Consider the following 26015-nt stretch of genomic DNA (forward strand, 5'->3'; position numbering starts at 1 on the left):
GATGTAAAAAGCCCACCATAATAGCTCATTACCCCCTCTGTAACCTGCAAAGTAGGGAACTACCACTTCTATGCCACTATCAATAATGCGAAAGGAGGATGTGCTGCTCAGTAAGTTTTATTCAAAAACAGCTACTTAATTCATCCTGCAGTCTGCTCTCATTCCTTCTTAGCCCTGGTTTCCACAGTATAAGTTTTCACTCCACTGTTGCTTGCCTCTGTGTTTGCATAATGTCCACAGCATATCAGTGTGTCCCTTGAAACTATGCTATTAACTGCAGCTTTGCAACCTCCTCACCTCAGCAGCTCAGATTATTTCACTAACTTGCCTTGTTCTCTCCCCATTAGAGAGCAAAGTTCGATGGATGACTGAAGGAAAAAAAAATAATCAATCTGTGAAGCACTAAAACCTGCGCTAGATGGTATTTTCATTGTTGAAGCACAGCAGTACAAGAGGCCACATCCATGCCATTTCCACGAAACCCAAAGCTGTTAAATTTTTATTTTTTTAATAAGCAACTTGATCGTGTCACTCTGCTGTGACTGCTTTAGCACTTAGTGATGCTGAGCTGTAAACAGTTTGCCCAGAGAAGCTATGAATGCTCCATCCCTGGCAGTGTTCAAGGCCAGGTTGGACAACGCCTTGGGTGACATGGTTTAGTGCGAGGTCTCCTTGCCCATGGCAGGGAGGTTGGAACTAGAGGATCTTAAGGTCCCATTCCAGCCCTAACTATTCTATGATTCTCTGATTCTGTCATTGCAGATTGGGTTGCACATAGTTTGCTGTTTGTCCCAATTCCTTCCTTACTGCCCTTAGTGAGCTGCTCCCAGTAAGTAATGAGAGCCCTCTCATCTCTTGGGCCCTCAGGAAAATATAAAACCACCTGTCGCTCTACTTCTGCCCACCCCTGCAGCCCTGCTCTTTTGCATGGTTCTGACATAACTGATTGGTCTTTTTTTTTGGATGGAAACGTGGGCACAGGTTTCACTAACCCTCTCTGCACTTACACATTGAGCTCTGGGGTGAAGAGTAAGTGAGGTTGGTAAGCGTGGGTGGCACTTTTGCCAGAGGATGTGGAAGTTGTTGAAGCTCCAGAGACAGAAGGGTTTGATAAAATGGTGCTGGACATCTTGATCTTGCACCTGAGACTAGGACCAGTGTTGATGCGGGAGTCATGGACAACGCAGAGACGATCAATGTGATCAAGCGATTGTCAAATTTATTACAAATCCTTAACCCCTTATATACTATTTCTTACATGCACTTACAGTGATTTGGCATATTATGATTGGATACATGTCCTGAAGACCCTTAGTGACTAACATATAATTGGTTAAACACAGGTGTGAGAACTCGACCTCGAAAGCTTGCCAACAGTCCACAGTTCTCATTAACTCAGTGAATTCCAGCTTCTTATCTTGCTTACTTAAGCTTCTTCGGGCCTCTCATGGCCTTGCTGTATCTTTCAGGATTATTCAGAGTTTATGTACCAATTATGCATTCTCTCATGAGAACACTGTCTCCACAGACCAGCATTTCAGATTCAGCAAGTGAATGGTGCCTGTCCTCTACCTCACAGTCCTGCAACCCCCTGAACCCCAAGAGTCTTGAAAAACACACCTCTCTCATCCTCCTGGTCCTTGCCAGCAGCTCTTGGTGGACACCTGAGGCACAAGTGACTCTTCCCCTACCATCTTCTGCACTCCCACCTCCATTCTTACTCTACAGCTCTGGTTATACACAACTGTCAATTAGCTGCTTCCCCTCTAATAGCCCGCTAAAACCACAGGAGTGCTGGGAATAGAAAGTTAACATAACAGAAGCAGTCATCTGAAATTGTCCAAAACCATGCAATGTAAAGTGTATTAGCAGAGTAATTAAATATCAAGCATATGATGCTCTATGCTTAATTTTTGTTTTCTCTGGCAGGCCATTGGAATTGGCTTACTCTCTGCTAAGATGGTTAGTGGGTTTGTTTTGTTTTCAGAACTACTTCTTAAAGTTACAAAAATGCACTAGCACTGTTGATGAAATATCATAGGGCGTTTGTATTGTGCACCGAGAAGTATTGCTGCAATGAAAAATACCACTTTTCAGTTAATAAACTGCAACTCTGTGGAAACTTTCTTGCAATAAAGAGAAACAAAATATATCCAAAGCAGAAATGGCTTAAAAGTTATATAAACACAAAGCAGAAAAATGCTTCAAAGCCTCTATTGTTTACTATCAACACAAGAAACTTGCTGCTATGGTCAAAGGAAATGAAAGCTGAGGGTCTAAGTTTTGAATCCGGGATACTAGAAATAGTTAAGCTAAAAACTAGAAATATTTAAGATGAAAGCTTGCAATGCATGAGGTGGAGCTAGTGCTTTTATTTTTAAGGGGCTTATTACAGGATAGGAAATATTCATATTCTACTTCCTGATGGTGAAAATGACTGCATTTAAGCATGCTGGAGACTATAGAGATGCCTTGTCATGCAGGATGATGTTTCCTCTGGACTCAGTCTTCTGTCAGCCTGGCCATTTTAGAGCCATTGACTTTTCTGCTGTAGTTCTCAGTTATTTTTATAGAAGACAGTGATGCAACAGCAGCTGAAAATAATCATGTAGCTCATGAGCTATGGGGCAGACTGCCTTTTTGGCACTGCTCTTTCAGGGAGACAGGATGTTAAAGGAGCTGGTGCTATCCGCTCTAGCAAGCCTGCTGCTAGGTGTTTTGTCTTAGTTCCCGGAGCTCCCTTATTAGATGGAAACACAACAAGGAATTTCTCCCATGCTTTCAAAATACAGAACAGAGCACCATACTCTGTTTGCCCAACTACCCAGCATGGCTGAAGGGATGGAAGAAAGGAAGAAAACTATCCTGTTTTTTCAGCTTCTCTGGTGGAGAAAGACCATCACTCAAAGGAATGATTTCTCCAGCAAAGTAAAATTTCCCTGGAGTCACAGTTTTACAAGGACCAGGGGAAAAAACAGGGATTCTTTTCCACCTTCCTATCCCTCTATGAGCCCACTCTAGTCCTCTGTTTTCTCGGTCTTAAATTGCTCCTAAGCACGCACGGATTATCTAAGTATAAATTTTGCATTATTCACCCAGCTGTTATTTTATAGCAACTGATGCACATACTGGAAGCCACCCTAACAATAAGTTGCACTGATTGTTTCATATTACTTATTTTTGAGTTACTAAGGACTCACCTAACAAGCTGCAAAGCCCAAAGCCTCAGTGATGTCTCTCAGAGCTTGGATAGGCAGCAATCAAGAGAAGCAGGCATTAAACCATTCCTACTACTTGTGTAAATATTTTGTGTCCAAATATGTTGTGTGGTTTGTACCATATTCCTCTGCTCAGTCATGACTGTGTAACAGTCACAGCTAAGCCCTCTTACAGAGGAAAAAGAACAGCATTAAAGCTGTAATGTTGCATGTAGATGGTACCTAGTCATGCATTAAGATTCAGGTAGTCATGGCAGGCTACCTATTTAAGCACCAGCAGCTAAGGTCCTTCACATTCGGGATGTGGCTGTTTTCACAGCTTTCTGTATTTTGCCCTTTACTGTCAGGTGTTGGAATGGGCTTGCTTAGATTAACATCTTTCTTTTACTATTGTTCATCACCTGACATACTGTAACCACACTGTGCCCACTCTGTGTCATTCAGAGGAGCCACAGCTCATATGATGTTCAGGAATATAACTGGGAGTGGATCTTCAATGGCTTCACAGAGGTGCTTGGCATGTCTGTCTGCAAGGTTAGCTAAGAAAGTAGGAAAGGAACCCTAACCCTTCCCCACAATTTCCTAGCATTACTTGTAGGCAGTAACCAAGTAGCCCACTTGTCCTATTCCCTTTTAAGCCATGTTTTAGCTTCCATCTATCCTATTTTCCCATCATTTTGATATTTCTCCCTCAGAATTAGCCTCCTGTCTTCTGTCCTGGACACTGCAACTTCTTTAATGAAAGGAGACCATACAGGCTATCAGCACATCCACACCCATTTCCCAAGATCTTGCTTCCTTTTATCATCTTGTCAAAACACTACAACAAAAGAACAAGGAGAAATGCTGTGTGGCCAGCTTAGCAGTCAGGCTATATCAGCAAAGCTATTTTGATGTCAGTGGTAAAATATCCCTCTTACAGTAGTTAACGGTAGTCCTTCCTCTGTAGCAGCTCCCTAAAAATGTTATCCTTCATTCAGGCTGGCTAAGACTGATCAATCACCTTGAAGTTTGCTTTTGAACAGGTAGAAAGCATGCCACCAGTGAAGAGATATGCTCCCCAAAAGAAAATACGTCTTCTTTGCCCTTTCCTCTTGCTGCATTTCAAACAACTTGTCTTTATTTAGGTATGCCAGGGCCAACTTTAAAATATCAAAATACAAAATGTGAAGGTTATTAATACTCAATTCAAAGGGCAAAGAGCTTATTGGTAGAATGAACTACTGAATCATGTGGGTGGTGGTGGCACATCCTCAAGCACTGTATTACCATAATGTCTGGGCTGAAGACTCCATTAATTTTCTGTATCACCAACAGCTGAGGACCAAAGCTGACAGCCAATGATACATGAGTCCAGTGTAAGCAAAAAACATGCACAAACAAGCCTTCCCATCACCTCCTAAATTATTAACAGCAGAATATAACAGAATGCAGCAAAAGGACTACAAAGGAAGTTGTTCCCAGGTATAACAGCCCTTACAATATTGGTTATCAGAAACATTATATTTCAGCTCCCAAGTAGCCGTACTTTTTTGGACTTCAGTAAAGCATTCAACACAGCTTTCTCCTGGAGAAACTGGCTGCTCATGGCCTGGATAGGTGTATTCTTCACAGGGCTGGAAACTGACTGGATGGCCAAGCTCAAAGAGTGGTGATAAATGGTATCACATCTACTTGGCAACTGGTCACTAGTGGCATAGTGTTAGGGCCAATGTTGTTTAGTATCTTCACTGATGATATGGATGAGGAGATCAAGTGCACACTCGGTAAATTTGTGGACACCAAGTTGGCTGGGAGTGTTGATCTGTTGAAGGATAAGAAGGCTTTGTAGAAGGATCTGGACAGGGTGGATTGACCTGTGGCCACAGACTATGGGAAATGGTATGAGGTTCAACAAGGCAAAGTGCCAGGTCCTGCATTTGGGCCACAACAACCCCATGCAACACTACATGCTTGGGGAAGAGTGGCTGGAAAGCCACCTGGCAAGAAAGGATTTGCGGGCGCTGATCAATGGCTGAACATGAGCCAGTTTGTGCCCAGGCAGCCACGAAAACCAATAGCATCCTGCCCTGTACCAGAAATAGTGTGGCCAGCATGGCCAGGGCAGTGATTATCCCCCACTAGTACTCAGCACTAGTGAGGCTGCACCCCGAATCTTGTGTTCAGTTCTGGGCCCTTAACTGCAAGAAAGACACTGAGGTGCTGGAGTGAGTCCAGAGAAGGGCAACAAAGCTGCTGAAGGTTCTGAAACACAAGTCTTATGAGGAGAGGCTGAGGGAACTGGGGGTGTTTAGTCTGGAGAAGAGAAAGCTTGCGGAGGACCATATCTCTCTCTCTACAGCCACCCAAAAGGAGGTTGTAGTGAGGTGGGGGTGAGTCTCTTCTCCCAGGTAACAAGTGACAAGAGGTAACAGTATCAAGCTGCAAGCAGGGGAGGTTTAGGTTCGATATTAGGAAAAAATTCTTCACTGAGAGGGTGATCAGGCATTGAAACAGGATGAGCAGGACAGTGGTGGAGTCACCATCCCTAGAAGTGTTCAAAAACCATGTAGATGAGGCCCTTTTGGTTAAGGTACATACTTAATAGAATGCATCCCCCACCCGTGGCTTACGCATTAAGAGATACGTGTCATTCAAGGAAGGGATTTCTGTGAAATAATTTGGGTTGGCTACTCATCAGATAAAAACATTATGCTTTTTTTTTTGTTTTATTAAGAAAAGCATGGTCTTCCATATTTTAAATGGAGCAATTTGCAAGACATTTTTTTAAAAGCCCCCTTTCTGGCGAAATCTTAATTCCTCATCCAGAAGCTTTGCACCCTGATACTGCAATCTCTTTTCCCTTAAAAAAGGCATCATCTAAAGAAGAATGGTTATCCATCTACATCTAGCTATGAGACCCACACTTTGGTACAGAATTTGCCACCAAGTATTTGAAGGTTCCAAAGTTTATTACCAATTCAGGAGGACTGGAAAAGCAACTAGAAACCTAAAGACTATAATTTCGTATTTATTTTGAAAACAAATTATATCTCATTATTTGATTTTCATATAAACAGACTTAACAAAAACTCAAAAGGAACATACAATATGCTACCTAGACAAGGGATACAGACTTATTTAAACCAGGAATCATGCCAAGTTATTAGATAGCATATGGTATACTTCTCACTTCTTTGTTGGTTTAGTATTTTTACAGGTTGATACAGTCTATTATAATGAAAAATGGAATTACTAATTTCAGACGTAGTATTCCCTATAACATGCAAGTGTTAGGTAAGATAATGAGTATGTGTAGGGAAACCTTGGCTGAATTATCTTTTTTTACAGTTAATGTAGTCTGAATTGACGGCTGCTAGTATTTGGTCAGACTAATGGTAAGGTGCTTTACCTTCCAACACGTACCAATATAACATACCTCATCACATTTTATCACAGTGAGTACAAGCAGTGATTCCCACTTCAAAGAAGTCTCATGGATCTGCCAGTATTGCAGACAATATAATTAAGCACATGCTTAAATGATCTCTTCAGCCGGCCTGGCTTTAGGATTATATGCAAGTGCTTTGCTGAATCAAAGCTGTGCTGCTGGGGCAGCAGTCAGATCACTTTGCAGTGGTTCTAATATTGCTATTATTTATAAAAATCAAATATTTACCTGAACCTTATCCCTGCCTCTGGAGTGAAAGATCTTTCCTCCTCCTTTCAAATCTGTATGCTCACGCCCTGCTCATGCTCTCCCACTTTTCTAACCTGGCAGAAGCAGATATAAACTCCCTGTATTTTTTCAACACATTGTTTTTTTTTCCCTTAGAGACAGATCTCCATAAATCAATTAAAAAAAAAGATCCATTGACCAGCTTCCACCACAGGCTCAGCCTAATTGCAATCATTCACAACACTGTCTCCCTGGCAATACGACTCCAACTTCCTTCTTTTGGCAATGGCAGTCTGTTCTAGCAAGATGTGTTAACTGCCCACTGTAATGCCCACTGATTCTGATATTTAAAGGGAGGATAAAAGAGGGACTAGTAGCAAAATACTAAAGAATCAATGCAGAACACAGAGAAGAAGTTACAAAAACCTCAAACCCTTAGACTGCAGAGCAAGCAGTCAACAAAATAATTGCAGTGGCCACAGGCCTCTCCCTCTGATTTTACAAAACACATGCTATTTGTCAATAGCAGTAATATTTACTTGTTTAGAAAAAGGTTACCTTAATTTTTAAAACTTCCATCCTTAAACATGTGTGCCCTGAGGATGGATGGCAAACCACATATAAAACAAACCAAGAATTTTAGACAGAAGAGAGATGCAAGACAAGTTTACTACTTCAAAACCAGGAATTCTTCATTGGACTCCTGAAGCCACTGCACTGCAATTCCTTGTTACATAAGCTAGTCCAACAGGGTCTCAAATAAATCAGCTATCTCCTAAGAATTACATTAAAAAAGGATATAATATGAAGTACCTAGAAGACCGCAGCCACCTCTCTGTCATTGCTCACTTCTGTAGCCGTTTCTGAGTTTTAAGGACACTGGTTTCAATATTCTGTGATCGCTGATGTCCAGCTCTTCCCAGAAGCACAGTGACCATCATTTTTTATGTTTTTTAAATTCTTTTTGAATCTCAGAGGTTGGCATTTTATTTCTTTTAGCCACACAGGTAAGGAATATAACAGATACACAATGCTGCAAGGCAATTCTAAGATACATCTGGCATGGAAAAAAGAGCCATTGCTTATTGATCTCCATTAAAATGGTAGTAGGTTGTAGGCAATTTTCCCAAGATCTCTTGTCCCAAGCAATGAACTGTGAGCAGACCCAGTTTAATTTATGAAAAGAAAGCTGATGCTCTGGTAGACTCAGACACATTATATTCTTATCATGTCTCTGTAACACATTTAAGAGGATTATTTTACCTGAAAGGAGCTTTCAAAATACTACTGACTGCCTGAAGTGAGCAAATGGAAGAAAGATGACTGAAAGAATGCCTTCTCCTGCAGTGTGGATGTGTTTTGTGTGTCAGAGATGCAGAAGTTACAGAGAGGAGCTTCCCTCCAGCCTCCCACATCTGCACACTTGACCCCAGGCTGGTCTGATTTCCAGAAGCAGGTGGCACTGTTTGGGCCAGCATGGGGCGACCACCTGAGGGGGCTGGGTCTCCAGCTTTCAGGACAGCATGCACTCCAAGAGAAGATGGTATCATCCCCCAGGAACAGAATAATTGAACGTGAATAGGACAACTGTGGACATTTTACTGCAGGAGAGTAAGATACAGACCATAAAACAAGGATTCAAACTAAATGCATGCCAACAAAAAAAACCCAGTATTTATATACTCTGTTTCAAAATTAAGATGATTTTACTTCATATTTTGCTGGGCCACCTAAGCAGTAGGCCATGTCTTGCTTCCTGGGTAGTGATAACTTTCTGTAGCATAGCATGGATTATTCAAATGGAGAAACAGCTATGTAACTTTATAAACTCCTGCAAACAGGATTTTGGGTGGTGATGAATTAGTTTAGTATGAATTTATACAAAGTACAGATAAGAATGAATTATTTGGATAACTCTTTTGTGCACAAGACTTTAGTTTGACTGGTATCATCTTCCATAATTTTGTTGTATTTTATTGAAGAAAACGGAAACATTTGAAGATTGAAAAATTAACTGTTAAACCCAGCTGAACATTCTTCTTCCAATTACTTGCCATACTGAGTGGATTTTTGTAACAGAATTGTATGTAATGTGTCTTTATGTAGGGATGTGTGCGCTGTGTCCACATCCACGTATTTTCAAGTTAATTTGGCTGTACAAAGAGTAAGTGGACCTATGGTACATTCTAATGATAATTTTTAATATGCACGTTTTAGATACGCTTTATTCTTTAACAAGGTTTTGCACTGGAGCTCCTTATTTCCTCTCCAGAATAAATTATACAATTTGAGAGTCTTGTCTCAGTTTCTTACATTTAACCTCAGGAAAGTCATTTGACCTTTCTGAGAATTATTACAAAGTAACACAGGTGATGTAATTATAGAATGTAATTGAGTTCTATAAAGCAATTCAAATCAAAGGTAAAGGACAAAGGAGATTTCTTAACAAAAGATTTTTGATATGGCAAACAATCACAAAAAACTTATTTCAGCTTAAGAACCACAACATGTAAACCAAGACTTTTAGATGAAAGCCCCTCATTAGATGATGGAAGTAAGACGTAAACAATGACTGACAAGCTTCATGCGATGTGGAAGGCCTTGCATACTCTCACGATTTACCGATGAAGAACATATGAAATGCTCTTAGAGTAAATTCAGAGCAATAGACTGCAACAGAAAAATTAAAATCTGGCCTGTTTTGAGAAGGGAGCTAGCAGGAATTCAAAGGAATTGGTGTTTAGAGAGAGATTTGAATTTGCTTGTTAAATATACTGAGGAAATTCTCTACTTGCTAAACATCCCATACCTTCACCACTGTAGTCATCTAACAGAACATTCAGGAACTCCAAAGCTAGAAATGAAAAAGTACTGCAACATAGGAAAAAAACAAAAACAACAAAAAAACCCACCCCAAAACGGAAAACAAAGAAAGTGAACTGAGATTGATAAAAAGCAGGTTTCTTTGTGATACAAAGGAGAGAGAGAGATATGGAGAAAGGACAGGAAGGAAGAAAAAGGAAGGAAGGAAGAAAAAGGAAGGAAGGAAGAAAAAGAAAGGAAGGAAGAAAAAGAAACAAAGAAGGCAGGCAGGCAGGCTTGGCAAGTTACACAGAGGTAAATGCATGTAAAAAACTTCCCCAGGAAGTTGCAGACTTAAAATATTTTTGGGCCATTGGTGATTTGCTTAATTCAGGTGAAGTTCCCACTGAAAGCACCTGGAGTTTTGCTGCAGTATGAAGTGCAGAAATGCCACATAATTTATCTATGGTAATTAAAAAATGTGTAGATGATTTACAATGGAACAGTTAGATTCTCTACAATCATCATGGCTCCATCATCATCATCATGGCTAGACTTCGCGAACAAAGATTTGGGAAGGGCTTTACCCACGCTTACTACAAGTGCACTGATGACTAAAAAGGCCAATGTGGGATAGGCAAATCCTGTTGCAAAAAGCACAGTGAAAGGTCTCCTTGGGTGGTATAGGTGGGGCACAATTCTTTCTACGTTGTCTTTTCTCCTCGAGGCTAATTCTGCGTGAGTTCTCAAAGGAGACAACAGCGCTATGGAGCAACCAATGTCCTAAACTGCCTGCATGCAGGGTTGGGTCTGCAGCTTCCAGCGCCCCTTATCACCTGCTGTTTCGTCCCTCGCCTGTCGCTACAGGGCTTTGCAAGTGTGGGTAAACCCTTCACTCCTGCACAGTGGATTTTTTTAGGTTAAGCACAGCATGCGTGGAACTGGCCCCACCCTTTACACCTGAGGTTTACCTGCCAGGGCCTAGTGAGCTTGGACAGTGACAGCAAAGTCCTCAGGCCATAGGTTTGGTTAGAGTGTCCTTCTCTTAGATGGATTGCCTTACAGGGCTATATGAGCTCCATCTGCCTAGATTTGAAGTTAGAGTTGTCCTTCTCCTAGGATGGTTGCCCGAAGGCTAGTGAGCCCATCCTACCCATGGACACACTTTGTCTGACCCTTCAGTTGAGATCTATCTGGCATGGGAGACCCTACCGGAGGCATATGCCACCACCAGCACAGCTCCCAACCTCACAAGGGCACACAAGCTCTTTCCCCATGACAAGGGGGTGTCTGTGAAAGAGATTCTCTACAATAAGGAAAGGCAAAACACACAAGATAGGATGTGAAGGCTGTTAGAGTTATGCCAGTAAAGATAAGACCAGTTTTCTTAGATGCTAGGAATATCTAAGATCTTGTTTACATGCCAGGAGTGAAACCTTTGGTGTTTTTGTGAATGAAAGAGATATACTGAAGGATAACCAATTGCATGACAAACAGAAACAAACCAGAGAAAAAAATCAAAGTCGCCTTGAAAAAAAAAAATCACTGTGCCCCATGAAAAACTTGCTGATTGTGAGCTTGTCCAACTGCTTAGAAGGACTGTTAAGGAAGTCCTGTTCCTTTGGTCTCGAAGAGACAATGGGTAACATTGGAAATACACTTCTGGAAGAAGTCTTCTAGTTAAAGCCTGGATCCTCCTTTAGGATCCTTTGCATTCTCATTCATAAAAGTTGGTAAAAAAAAAATAGAAAAAATAAAAGACTAACTAGGACTTTTATATTAATCCTAAAGCAACTCTGACTTCATGGTTTGGTAGCAAGTATACAAAGAACATCAAACAACATGCTTTTTGTTTCTTATTTATTTATATGATAAAACAGTAGAGAACCTGCCTGGAACCTCTTGGATGGCTATGAACTGGAGCAGCAGGTAGAATGGTTGAAGAGGAAGAAACTGGGCAAATGGCAGAGGGGGAATAAACAATTAATACTGATCCACTTCTGACAAATAAAGGAAATTGCCTGAAAAGTTCAGATAACTAATTGTGGTCAAAGGTTTCTGGGATTAAAAAAGTTTTCAAATCATAAAACTAATTAGTCAAAACCCCTTCATGATAAAACTCCAAGTTTCATGCCTGTAGGCCCTCTGCTGTGGGACACATAATATACTCCTGTAGGAGAACAACATGTAGCCTGGAAAACTTCAGTTTTAGGCAGGGTGCTGGGATTAAGATAATCAGCCCTATCAGTGCTATAGGCCAGTGAGAGCAAGAGCTTGCAGAATCCATCAGTCACCAAGATTACATCTGTGAATGATCCCTCAAGATTTGGTAAGCCTCAGACAGCACACGGAAACTTTGGAAGTATTCATATTGTTCCAACTTTAGGTACCTAAATTAGCTAACTAACTAAATCTCCACTTATGTTTTAAACTCCTGTGGGCAATTCAAAACACCTGCACAGTGGCCTTGGGAGATTAAGCCAACCAGCTAAGGTCTCAAACTTGGGCGGGGTTTGTCTCCTTGGGTTCAATTCACACACGTTGCTGTGAAGGGAGCTGTTGGTGACTGCAGCAGAGCTCAGCTCTGCCTGTCCATCTTGCCCCAATGCTGCCCTTGCATGCATCTGATAACCTGCATGAAACAGGGTATGGCTGGGCAAACAGGAGGGGCCATGCCATGCTCACTAGTGCTATGTATGCAACGATGATGCTAGCACAAGGTAATTTATCTGCTGGGAATCACTGGCTGGCCCAAAGCCACTTCATGCTGATCGTGAACCAAAAACTGACCACAAGCCATTAATGAAAATCCATTAATGAAACTACTGCACCTTAGATACCTGAAAGAATGTCTGTTGCATCTCAAACCTATTAAATTACTTGAACTATAAAGAGAGGGAAATCACTGCTGAATATGATTAAAGCTTACTGCCAAGAAGAAGAAATTATTTTCAGGAAGTTAGGAATAAAAAGAAATAAAAAAAAAAAAAGAAGAAAAATGTTCCTTGTTTTTCCTAGCAGCTGTAAGATTTCAAAAATGCTGCTTGCACCAAAAATAAGTAAAAATTTGCTGAAAGGATTCAGAAGGGTGATCTGATATTCAGTTATGCACAGAAATAAATCATATTTAAGCACTGAAACAGAAATCCAGGAGGTGAGAGCAGCAGCGAGACCCATATTTATCTAAGAAGGAAGGAAGTGAAGTAATTGTCCAGTTTCAGGGTCTTCCTCCCTTGGCTGATCTTTGCTTGCTTTTCTCTTTATGACCGTCAGATTACTCACCTATGCAAGTGAGTACGCTAAGAAGCTGAAAGATTCTGTACAGACTGTACAAGGTATCTAATGCTTGATCTGCAGGGACAATACTTGGCACTGGGCTTTGACTCTGTACTGTAGTTCTGCTTTTCTAATTAAGTGTGACAGAGCCATTTTCTTTTCTCAGTCACTCCCCAAACTGCAATGAGCTACTGCCTGAACTGTCTCTATTTGTACAGCTATGATGCCATGCTGTCTGTAATGCTCTCTTGTCCATTTCAATACATTAAGCCATCTGCCAACAACAGAGCATGAATAACAAGATTCAATCCATCTTTAATATGAGTGTAGTGCCCTTCTGTGCCATTTCCATTCATTTGATTACCATCCTGTTCTGTTCAGGATGGGAAAAAATGTTTTCACTTCCCTATTTCCTGCAAGTACAAACATATATATTATTTCAAAATTCAGCCTAATTAAGCATAATCTCTTTTATTTACTTCAGGGAGGTAAGACACAAGAAAGGCTGTACCATCTACTGAGAAGTGAACTGGGACACTGTGATTTGATTAACTTTTATGAGTAACCCTATGTCTTTAATGTAAGACACACAGCTGGTGTACTGACTGTACTCTGCAAGCCCATATTGCAAGGCCCAATACACTATTCTTTGCTTGTTATTCCAACCTAAATTAAAGGAGGAGCTGAATAATGTTCAGAAGGAAGAATAAATTACATTATTGAGCAGGTTTACAGTAGAGCTGTAGGAAAGCCCCCAAGAAAAACTATTCCACACAATCCCCGCTGTGGGTTGATCCAGTATTTTACCCTATCTAGAGAAGTGCTAACAATAGCAGTAAGACAAAATGTTAGGCTGATCACCCAGAGCAGCACAATCTGAAAAAAACAACTGTCAGGATTCTGAAGATGAAGCATTTCCTCTGAGTGGAAATCCCAGTGCAAGGGGCTGGGTGCTTCGGCTGGGATACCTGCTGCCCTGGTAAATATCTGAACTCCATGCAAGTGAAGACATAGAATCATAGAATCATAGAATAGTTAGGGTTGGAAAGGACCTTAAGATCATCTAGTTCCAACACCCCTGCCATGGGCAGGGACACCTCACACTAAACCATATCACCCAAGGCCTCGTCCAACCTGGTCTTGAATGCTGCCAGGGATGGAGCATTCACAACCCCCCTGGGCAACCTATTCCAGTGCCTCACTACCCTAACAGGAAAGAATTTCCTGCTTATATCCAATCTAAACTTCCCCTGTTTAAGTTTTAACCCGCTATCCCTTGTCCTATCACTACAGTCCCTAATGAAGAGTCCCTCCCCAGCATCCCTACAGGCCCCCTTTAGATACTGGAAGGCTGCTCTGAGGTCTCCACACAGCCTTCTCTTCTCCAGGCTGAACAGCCCCAACTTTCTCAGCCTATCCAGAATTAGAAAACAGTAGCCAGTGGAACTCACCTAATACCAAGAGGAAGGCTGGCAGTTCGATGAGAACTCTTTTTTATTTATTTCCCAACATTAGTATTAAGCTAATCTCTTAGTGCTGGCTTTCAGTACCACTTGGTGGACATTTTTAACTTTTCATGTTTTATTCACAGCACTAATACGGCTCATTATAAATGACTAATCTGATGCCCTGATCCTGCAATGGGATTGTGTCAGTAATCTGTTTTTCCCACAGTGAGGCTTCCTGTGGCTCCAGGAGCCCTTCCAGGCCGATCAGGGTGCAGGACAGAGGCTGATGTGACAACAGATGTTTATATAAGCCAGTACATACATGGAAAAAGAAAGAGTAATTGAATGGTGAAGACTGAGATAAATCCACCCCAGTTATTAATGTATAATGTTGCAAAACGGGTTAACTGTGATTTCCTTTCAAGTTTGCATTATCAGCAGTTGTGCAAACTACAAGACTTGAAGGTTTAATTTTGTCTTCTTGTCATTTAATCCTTAGTCTCTGCTGAAATTGCAAGATAATTATGTAAAACATTGGAGAACAGTGTTGAATCATTTGCTCAATTCCTCTCCTATGATGTGTATCAGAAGTGTCATTAAGCAGACTTCTGATGTGAACAAGTTTGTTAACAGAAGCTCAAGCTGGAATTGTACCTGTGAGCAATATTTTTTTTACCCTTTTTGCATGATAATGAAAGAAATTCCATCAATGAAAATATCTTCCATTTTGCAATGCAAAAGATTTAATCCATTGAAGTTCTCTTGGTAAAGTGGTGTGAGACTGACCTATGGGGGTGGAGATGACCAGATGTATTTATAGAGACTTGAAGTGGCAGTTTCACATCAGGAAAAACGTCAGTACAGTAAGTCAAGTAAAATCATACACATTTATGCTGATGTTTACAGACTCCAGGTCTTCCTCTTTTTAAAGAGATCTTGCTTTGCTTTCTTATTTACTGTCACTGTTAATGCGCTGGAAGGAAAAGACTGCAAGGAATCTGTCAAGCTTATTGCAGAAAGCACTAATCTCTCTGAAGAGCAACTTGCTTTCCTCATTTCTGGCATGTATACCCTGCTGCGAGAGGCGTTGAGACTCCCCTTATCAACTTTCAAACAAGAAGTAAGTTCTGGGAGTACTTGGGAGTCCTGATAAGTTAAAAGCTGCATTAGGTATGAGTTACAATCTAAAACCTATTTGCCAGGGTGGGGAGCTACACATAAAAATGTTCCAAGTTAAAGTGGCTGGAAGAAACTGTTAAAAATCTAGAGGTTATTGTTTTATTTGTTAGATAGGTTTACAGTGAGCTTCTTGGAAGAGTATTTAAGGTTTGGGAAAGAGAGATCTTTTTCTACTTCAGCACCTGCACTGTGCATATTTGTTTTCACTCTTAAATGAAACCCACAAAAGAAACTATTGCAAAGTTATTTCCTTGGCATCAACTCTCTGTTACCATAACCATGTGCTCGCATGTACCACTCATTCTATCCACACTCACAATTCCTCGTATTTGTCTGCCTGCCTTTCTTCATGCTTCTGCCATAGAGGAAGGAAGGTTGCATGGCTGGAACAGTGGAGTGAAAACTGGGAGAAGGTTTTCCTGCTTCTGCTATGGATGTTCTGTGTGAATATGGGTACATATGCCATGTTTCTGACGCCTATCCCTGCTTCATGACTATTTTCTCTTCTTTTTCATGTTACTTTACCTTACATTTCTTCTTTTCTTACTTTATTTTTATGTGAGTGAACCACTCCTGGGCTTACAGCACTGTTCTCTTGTTTAAGATACTGTTTTCATATTTACCCAGGCATGCTGGAAAATCTCACATATTACAGGAAGCATATTGAAAATATGCTTGTAGTACTCAGAGCTTATCTTGCACCACTTCCTTTCTGTTATCATAGTTTAAACAAGTTACTGCAAAACATATTTGAGAATAAGGGTATGTAATTAATTACTCTGAAAAAAGAATGTTACGGATAGCTACATGAAGGAAATAGCAGGGATGTTGTTTCCAAAAATAAAGGCTTCCAACACATTTAGGTCTTTAAAATTAGTTTCTCACTACTCAACTGAAGGCTTCTGGAAGTTCTTCTCAATATGTAACCTGTCATTTCAATGCTACTTTAATGATATTATACAACCTGACATTTTGGGACAAATTTTGTCACTGCTCCCCTTTCCAGCTTCTCCTAAAGCATCTGTGCATATAATATCCAAAATCCAATTTTTAAATTTTAATTTTGTTACCTGAACTATCTTAGACATTTCTTTGTTCTCACTTGAAAATTCAGATGCCTTGTTCAAATCTGGATACCGTATTGTTTTGAGAGAATAGATACAGGATTTGACAGTCTCTTGCAGTGCAAAGCACATAAATACACCTTCATCCATGGGAAAACTTTGCATTCCCAGAGCAATTTAAAGGTGTCTTAGTATGAATAAGAATTAGAACCTGTGAGATATTTCTGATACAGACTGCCAGAAAACTGTGTTCTGCTGTCCTAGCTGCTTGGATACGCTATTTTCCCATTTTCTGCTGCTTGTATGTCAGAACAGTCTAGCGTGAATATGAAACACACATTGGCTTCTTCACAGTAAAGAAAACTTAATTTTCTGCTTCAGAAAACAGAATTGCTGGTTCAGAAGATCATCAAATACCAGCCTCCTCTATGGAGAGAAAACACCGAAAGGGAGTCTTGTAAAGGAACACTCGTATACGCCATCATATCCTAACAAGCTGACTTTTGGTAATGCATATGAGAGAAGATGGAGAAAGTAAAGAAGGCAAATTTGTAAGTTTGCAAAAAGGCTAGTGTTACTTTTTTGCAGAAATATTTATTTATTCTACCCTACACTGATACAGTAATTGCAGCCAAGAAGCCTTCTATGAGAACTATTTAATACGGCAATTTGTATGTTGAAGCTATGATTAAGGAAAACAGACTATTCGAAATTTGCTTAAAGGTTTTGAATTATTATGAAACAGAAATTTCTTTTCTTACACTATTTCACACATTGAAGGGAGTAAGACAACTCCAAACTGTCTTCATAAGCATAGAATTTTAATGAGAAATCTAATGTAAACCGGTTATCTAAACAAATACAGAAACCAACACTACAAATTCTGTTCACAATGTCTTACAAAAAAGAGTAATCCATTCTCTTTATCTCAGTGTGAATTATAAGGGATGGGTATGAACCACACCAGGCTGATCTTCTCCAGAATTTATCTAGCTCCCGATTTTCAGCAAAGAATTGCCCATGGGTAACACTGTAATATTAGAAGTCTTCACAACATCTAACTGAAATCATCTATATTAAGGGCTATGAATCACCCTTTGGAAGTGTGCATCTCTCTCCTTGACTATGCAAGAAATTTAAGCTCTCTGTAAGCCAGCATAACCTATATCAATGCTGACAGCATCCCTCCTATTATCAAAGCAATAGAACTATTCTGCTTATGCCCATGCTATTAATTAATCACAATACTTAAAATAGTTCAGTGTTGGACACATAAAAGCTTTGACACATCTAACAATCCCATATTTGAGATATTCTGAACTTGCATGTTGCTGTTGCCTCCACTGTACAGACATATAAATATCCTAAAAGCCTTATTTTACACCAGTAGGAATTACCTAGATGACTAAATATGTGTTCTGAGGAAAATCTTGTCACTTGAAACATAACTGCATTAAAGTGTAAGATACTTCAGCCTTAAGAAGATTCAAAATCATACTTTTGGGAGGCTTTTGCTGCTGTTATAGTAGTGGGGGTTGTTTGTGGTTTTCCTTCATCTTAAAGAATTTTTTTGATGGACAAAGGACAAAGACTGTCACACAGTGAGCTAAGCAGCTCAATCTATTCAGACACTGCTCCAATATATAGGACGCAACTCTTTTTTCTGCTTGACTTGGACCAATGACCACATTACTCTCTGTTTTCTCAAACTGTTCCATATTATGTTAAAACAAGCAAATCAGAACACTGTAATAGAGGCATGACTTTGATTCTTTAGATCTCTGGGGTGTGCTTTTATTCAAATTCTTTTCCTCTGTGGTCAAGCGAATATATACATTTTACTCTGGAAAGTGGAACAATTTCAACAGATAAGCATAACAGATGGAAAGCTCAGACAAAGAAAGCATAAATTGAATGGATTATAAAATAGTGATTCTTGCAAGGCTTAAAAATGCAGTACACTTAGGAGATTTTCAAAGGAGTAAGGTATTATAATTCTATAAGTAGCCCTCTGCTAAAAAGTATGCCCTACCCAAAACTTTCTATACAATTTTTTGAATTGAAATAAAGACTGAACATAGAAAATAGAAGCACAAGTGGAGTTTGCCAAAATTGAAGGTGATTGATATAAGATGGTAACTTCAGATTTTGGGGAAGTAAGGGGGGAAGGCTTAATTCTCAAGCATCCTGGCACCAAGTGGAAAACATAATCCTAATCTAGCTCTGCATATTCCCTGTGGCCAAGTATTTAAGATGGCTTGTGGAGTTGACTCCTAACTCATCAGCATCCCTTCAGAAATAGCCCAAATAAATTCAGACTTTTTATATTTTCCTGATCAATTACCCTTTAAAGAAATTCAGCAAATCAAATGAGAGGTTTCAACTTCACCTCTTTGAGTTTTGTTAAAGAATGGAAACTGAAGTAATTTGCTTCTGGTTATATACTTCCATTAATATAGATCCTTATGGATACTACTTATTTACTTTATAAAACAAGTCTTAGCAGGGGTGGAATATTTCAGCACTGTTGATATTCTACTATGACCCTACGTAAATATAAACTGGAATGGCCAGCTACTCAATGACATCAAGCCAAGAAAGACTTCTAGGTCCTTTCTAATATGCAAAAGCAGATACCCAAGATTTTGTTGAACTTGGTACTATCCTTAGTGAAGGATAACATGTCATAACCATAGGTGTAACATAAATTTAAGACAGTAAACCAGTACATGAATCAGAGCCTCTTATTGTATATTCAGATCAGCTCAATTAGGAAAACATTTTTTAAAGTTTAAACTTAAGGAAATCTAAAAGCCAAATTACCTCTGGAAAGCTTGTACTGCTCATAGAAGAACAGATTAATATATTTCAGAATTAATCCATTAGCAGTAAAGTCACATAACGCTTTCATCAGGTTTTCCTGAAACATTTCATGGTATATTAAATAATTGGTTCCACAAAGCAAAGCAGAAATGTAGAAATGTATTTCCAGAAAGCTAGAAACAATGTATATAAGTCTATATTACATGTGTACTGCTGTGCATTTCTTAAAGTTCAACAGACTCTGGAAACACTACCCACTAAACATGGTGCATTCATTGTACCTCAAGTACTTTAACCTGAAAGAAAAATGGATATCAAAGGTATGAGGTGAAAAATACAACTCTCAAAACTCCAAGAGCAACCTATGTGTCCTCACAAAACTTAAAACTTACTACATTCAAGCATGGAATCCAGCATGGGTTTCTGTGTGTACAAGACACTGACCAAAGCATATGTGAAGCACAGAAGATATACAAAGGGAACACAGAAGATATACAAAGGGAACCTGTCCCAGCTCTTTTCTTTTTGTAGCTCACAGAATGTGATGGTCCTTTCATGCTGCCACAGGACACAGATTTGTATTAGCAACAATGCAGTGGTGCAGAGGATTTCAGCTGAAAAGCAGCATCCCAAAGATTCGCAGTAAGAGACAGTGGTAGATGTAATTTTTGAGAAATGTTCCTTGTACATGCTCATCTTTCAATTGATAATACAGATCTGACCCATAGCCACCTCTGCTTTCAATGATTCTGTGTTTTGCCATTCTCTCCATCCTTTTCCCTTGCTTTACTTTTCTAAGCCATGTCCCTCCACTCCAATGTACTGCTGCTCTGCCTGCAACCATCATGGCTGAATGACAGAACCGTTCATTCACCTTCTCATCCTGTCAGGTTCTTGGGCTCTCTTCCTAGTGATCACCATCACTATTGCTTTTAGCAATTCCTACGATGATATCTTTCACCCAAAGGTGAAAGGCACTGTATTTCATTATCAACTACCTGGTAATTCAATAAAACTACAGAATTTCATGTGAATTTTACACACACACACAAAGTGTTAGCCATTATTTTGTCTTCCCAACAAAAGATCCCAATAATTCATTTTGCCAGTATGAGATATATTTAATTGTTCAGAAATCAGGTTTCATTAACACTGGTATTAGCTAATCAAAATTGGCAGAAAGAACAGTAACAGCTGAAGCATATTTAAATTAAATACTTCAGCTTTACTTTTTCCCATCACATTAATATATAGGAAATGGGCATACCCAGTTTGAAAAATAACATTTTTTTTTGGTGAGGAAGAAAGTGAAAATGAAGAATTTTTCATTGAATAAAATTCAATCACATTGGTTTTGTTACATATAAATTTAGAAATGGAAATGAACCCTTGACCTATCACTTTGCAAAACAGGCACTTCTAAATGGAATGATGATCTATGGTTTCAAAAATTAATTCAGACATCTAACTTTGGTTATCTCTTTTTGAAAAAATCTGCTTGCATTTTCTATTATAGCATATATTATAAATGATACAATATTTATAAAAATATTTTACTATAAGATTGGCAAGTAACAATTTCAAACAAAAAAAAAAAGGTTTTTTATTCAGCAGGCGAAGTTGGAATTTACTGCCACAAAATGTTTTTCAAAACTAAAAATATAAGTGCGTTAAAAATGAGAAATATTAATGGGGAATGGATTGCCTTATAAATATTAACATAATGGGTGAGCAAACCCCTGTGTCAGAATTAACTTCTTTCAGGGATACCTTCCCACTTTCCAGCAAAGAATCTCATTATATGTATTATGCTCCTACACAAAGCAAAGTCTAAGTTACAGTGTCAAAAGCATCTCCTCTCATGTAACTAAGACTTTTCTCTCTGGCCCCACATTCTTCCTTCCCAGCAGAAACAAAGGTATTAAAAGCAATCCCTAAAAAGCAAAAACATGACAACCTTTGTGACATATAATGGTAGGACATACCCTAATGAGAAGTTTTATGATGCATACTCAACGGGAAATTTTTCCAATTTGCCACAGAATCATAGAATAGTTAGGGTTGGAAAGGACCTTAAGATCATCTAGTTCCAACACCCCTGCCATGGGCAGGGACACCTCACAGTAAACCATCTCACCCAAGGCTCTGTCCAACCTGGCCTTGAACACCACCGGAGATGGAGCATTCACAACCCCCCTGGGCAACCCATTCCAGTGCCTCACCACCCTTACAGTAAAGAATTTCTTCCTTATATTCAATCTAAACTTCCCCTGTTTAAGTTTGAGCCCATTACCCTTGTCCTGTCACTACAGTCCCTAATGAAGAGTCCCTCCTCAGCATCCCTATAGGCCCCCTTCAGATACTGGAAGGCTGCTATGAGGTCTCCATCTCTTCTCCAGGCTGAACAGCACCAACTTTCTCAGCCTATCTTCATATGAGAGGTGCTCAAGTCCCCTGATCATCCTCATATTCCGGTACTGGCGCTCATATGTACAAAGCTATGGATTCATACAGTAAAGCTAAAGACTAGAAAAATGCTGCACTCTCCCTTACTGCTTATATTTTTAAAGAAGTTAACTAAAATAGCCATGAAAAGGAAATGGCATGAAACTTCTTCCTGAACCACTGACCTCTCACAGGCTTCTTGCCTGAAAGCACGAACTATGGACACAAAACATACTCTCCTGGCACAGAACTTTCCAAAGTTTTTTTTTCCAGAAGCACGGACACAGATCAGATATGCAGAAAATTTCTTAATGTCACAACTACTTGCACATCAGGCAGCTGTGTTTTTGAAAGATTATGAGGTTTACCAGTTTCCCTTCATATTTTTTTGCTACTGCAGAAGGTAACAAGGGCATTTTTCTGCTGTCAACATTTAGTTTGTTCTCAGTGATGCCAAGGGCCTCAGGGTAATCTGGTTAAATGCTACTGTGGAGCCATGGAACTTGGCACAATAAAGTCTTACACAGGATATATTTCTTAGTGTAGGGATTGTCTGCTGTATTTCTGAGCTGTCTTCAGACAAAATAGATGGATAACTGTCTCTTTCTTTCTTACAGTTGCACCTTTAGCAGATTCACACATAAGAGGGTGGATACTTCATGTGTTTGTTCAACTATTTGCTAAAAAAAAAAACCCTATTAAAATGAAAATAAAATGGAAAATACAGACCAAACTACCTTGCTTCTTCTTTCACTAAGTCCTGACAGTAGATTTCAATTTCCCTAAAACTGTTTGATTGCTGACACAAAAATAATAATCCAACTAGGGAGAAAAAAAAACAAAACCAAAACAAAACAAACCTACGACATTTTAATGGTTCAAAACATGGAAACTCAGGTGCAAGTTCCATCTTAGAACCTCCAGCCATTAGACTTTTGTAAGAATTACTTATTTCAGTCACTACCATTTTATGAAAAAATAAATAAAAAAATATAATCAATTAGCTTACTAAAAGCTCTGTTCAGTGCAAACTATAAGGATTACCCTTTGTATCACAGTATCTCAAAGTCAGATGCTTAACATCAGTGTTATTAACATTACATTATACTTAAGACATTCATAAGAATAATTTTGTGGCAGTGATGTATATTGTAATAGTGCTACTATAGTTTGGAGTTACGTTTCCAGTGGCTTACATTTTGGCAGAAAAATTCACAGCAGTAAGAAAATCTACAAAGATAAGTCCACCTAGGTCAGAAATACTTCCATTGTAGGCAATCATTGTTAGAAAAAGGTAATTTTATTTTATAGCGTATCACTCATGCAGACCACATATTCAAATCTTTCTCAACTGAAGATTCATCAATGAAACTATGAAAGGACTGATGTACTGCTTTGAAGGCATGACTGCATTCAGTTGCAGCAAAACATAGATGTGCAAGGTACATAATGAGCTTTTAAAAAAAAAAAATCCTAATCATGTATTTATGTAATTGGATCTATTTTGCTTTACTCCAAGTGAAGAAAAAAATACCAAATAATTAAAGCAGTACTCACTGGTGATATGAAGTTGGCAGCTGTGTGAATAGAAAAAAACACTATCATTTTATTTTCTGTAGCACTAAAATACTGTTTGCAGTGCGCCCATCTTGTTTGTAGGCTTCACGTAAACAAACACACTAACAATGTAACAATATTTGAATAATTATCTACCTTACCAGCTACCCAGAGAGGAAGTGGGAGCTTCAACATTAACTTTATGGAAGTGCAACTGATCAGAGGCTCAGCTGAGCCAAAGTACAATCCTGTGGCTTTGCCTGTCTTTATATAAATCTGACACACCAATGAGGAAGCAAAATAATATAGAAATACTGGCATTAACATCTAACAGCAGATAAAGGCCATGAAAAAAAAAAACTCACCCAAATTTGTTTCATCCGGCATCTCGTATTGATTACACGAAGTGTAACACTCCATGTCACTGATTTGTTGGTGGATTCCAAGAGGGCACTTCAAGACTCACAAAACAGAACTGAATTCTGAAGCTTAGCCATTCAGGTTTTCTGGCCTAGCAAATGTTCTCTCGACAGATGTGTGACTGTGGTTACCATGCCATAGATGAATGAATGGTTAAGTTCCGAAAGACAAAATTATATGGAAAAATTTTACGGGGGGGGGGGGGGGGGGGGAAGAAAGTATAAACATTATGTGTTTCCCTGATCTTAATATAAATAGATGCTAGAACTGAAAAATGAAATCTAATACACAGCCACATGTGCAAGTGATAATAGTAAGTAAAACTGTGGATGAATACCAGACAGTGAGGAGTTAAACATGAGTGACTGATAAAGCAAATCAAAAACACTAGATGCCCCACGGGTTTAGATCAGTTTAAAAATATGGGAACATAAAAATAACACCATTATAAACACAGACTCCCCTCTTTTTAGTAGCTCGCTACAGAAAGACCCCCTGGAGCTATTCATACTTTAATGACTGTTCTATCAAAGCAATCATATATTGATAAAATAGGAAAGCATTTATTTGAAATTTATGTTTTATTAGCGTGATGATGTGATCTGGTTTTGAACTGTCTACAAAATGTGCCAAAAAAAACATCAAGGCCATATGGTAACCTTCCAACAAGCTGGTTTTCTGCATCTGCTATCTTCTGCATGTCAAGCATTCCAAATAATTTTACTTGGGTCTCTTCATCACACACAAAATTAATGTTAAGCAAATAATTCAATGGCATGTGTTACATATCCAAAGTTGCAAAAGCACATTGCTTTGTTTGTTTTTTTTTCATTAAAATATATCTTCATCGCAAGGACTTGTTCATGTTTTAGCACTGAGCCTCCTATAGGAGGCTCTCACAAAGGCATTCCCTAAAAGGGAGAAGGGAAGGCTCAAAGGCAATTAAAAAGAGGGCTGGAAGCACTGTATTTTAAATAATAGAAGTTTAAAAAGTTACGGGATATGCACGAAAAATTCCAGTTTGGGTTTTTTGTTATTTTTTTTTTAAACTGTAGGCTGCCGAATCCAATTAAAAAAAAAATAATAGCAGCCCATTCCTGAAAATATGTGTTTATAAATAGCAATAAATAGAAATAAGAATTAGATTCCTGATTTAGTTCTGTACTTCATCTCAGGATTTTTTCATGGTGCTGAGGTGCCATAGGTTTGAAGACTGAGATAAATCAAGTAGCTACAGTGTTTTCTAGGGAGCACAAGGAGAACATATGTCTGTCAGATACTTTCAAAACACAGCTCTTGGGAGAGGTTACCGTCATACATGAGAGCATACATGCTAACAGAAACAAGGCCTAAGCCCCATAAAGGAATAAAGTCCTCTAAATACAGGCTCTTGAAAGTACTGAAAGATGACTCAAAACCAATAAAAGTTGAAAGGAAAATTCAGCAATTAGACTCAATTACAATGAGTAAAAAAAGAACCTAGCTCAGACAACAGCTGAAAGCGTGTGATGTTTTCTGCCAATTTAATGGCCAAGTGCTGTACATGGGAGGAGGCTTCGAAAGCAGTGCTGTGCATCCAGGTGAAGTAAAAATTATGCAATCAACAGTTCTTGCACAGATGTTCCCAAAGCATGATGTACATACAAACAAGAACTTAAAAGAGAGTTTATGAAAATAATAACTGATGGTGGGATACCTCCACGTTTATCTCCAGGCTGACTGGAGGAGAACACATGCCTTTCCCTCTAGACTGCAATGTTGCTACAGAATTGCCATTATGATACCTCTACTGCTGGAATTAATTTAATCTAGACTTCAAAAGCTGATGTGAATCCTGCAACAATTTTATTTCTGTAAGAGAAGCAGAACCATGGTGTAGATAAAAAGTACCAATTAGTGATACTTAAATATTCAATGCATAAATATTTAACTAGCATTTCTCCATCTTTCTAATTGAATATAGACTCAAGCTGACTTAGGAAGTCAGAAGTTGGATTCAGGTCTAAATTTCAAAACCTTCCAAGTTAAATTCTATCCAGAACCAGTGATCTAGTCTGCACTTCTCAGGCCCTTCTTTTGAAGGAAGTCTTCGCTCTTTAAGACAGCTACTGCCACCAGCCTTGTT

Source organism: Pezoporus occidentalis, unplaced genomic scaffold, assembly GCF_034315485.1.
Source record: "Pezoporus occidentalis ecotype Australia unplaced genomic scaffold, CSIRO_AGI_Poc_V1 ctg41, whole genome shotgun sequence".
NCBI lineage: Eukaryota > Metazoa > Chordata > Aves > Psittaciformes > Psittacidae > Pezoporus > Pezoporus occidentalis.